Source organism: Pteropus vampyrus, unplaced genomic scaffold, assembly GCF_000151845.1.
Source record: "Pteropus vampyrus isolate Shadow unplaced genomic scaffold, Pvam_2.0 Scaffold137, whole genome shotgun sequence".
Taxonomy (NCBI): domain Eukaryota; kingdom Metazoa; phylum Chordata; class Mammalia; order Chiroptera; family Pteropodidae; genus Pteropus; species Pteropus vampyrus.
In genome coordinates this window covers 4,197,404-4,198,204 of record NW_011888918.1, presented here as the reverse complement: position 1 = coordinate 4,198,204, position 801 = coordinate 4,197,404, and positions in this window count along the sequence as shown.

Here is an 801-nt window from a genome sequence, read left to right as displayed (position 1 = left end):
ACTGGTGGCAGCTGGCCTTGGTTTCTGGTGTGGCCTTTTGAGGCAACTATAAGCACAGTATCTGAGGATTGCTTGCTGAATCTTAACAGGTGGACTTGAAGGGGCACAGGCTGGAGCTAAATTTGGCCTGCAGCTGAACCCCTCTCAGGACTGTGCCATTGGACACCTACCACACAAATCCACGCTAATAAGACCAGGAGACTTAGGAGCTTTGCTTAGTACATAGAAACAGACATGGAAAGGCAGCCAAAATGGGAAGACAAAGAAGCAGAAACCATGTGAGAGAAGAGAACAGAGATCCAGATATAATGGAGTCAAGGAATCTAACAGGTGCAGAGTTCAAAACATTGATTATAAAGATGCTCAGTGAACTTATGGCAAGTGTAGATGAATCAGTGAGAACTTCAACAAAGAGATAAAAAATAGAAAAATGGAAAAGGAAATTATAAAAGGGAACCAGTCAGAAAAGAAATGAGATGAGAATTATATTAAATGGAATAAACAAAGTGAATAAAGAAGAGGATCAAATGCCCTGTCTAGAGAATGGGAAAGCCAAGGACACTCAATCAGAATGGCAAGAAAAAAAGAAGTCAAGACTATAATAATAATTTAAGGAGCCTGTGGGACACTATTAAAGGTAAAAATTCCATGTCATAGGGGTACCAGAAGGAAACAAACAGTTGAAGAGCTATTTGAAGAAATAATGATGGAAACCTTCCCTCATCTGGTGAAGGAAATAGACATACAAGCTCAGGAAGTTCAGAGAGTCCCCAAAACCAAGAACCCAAATAGGCCCACACC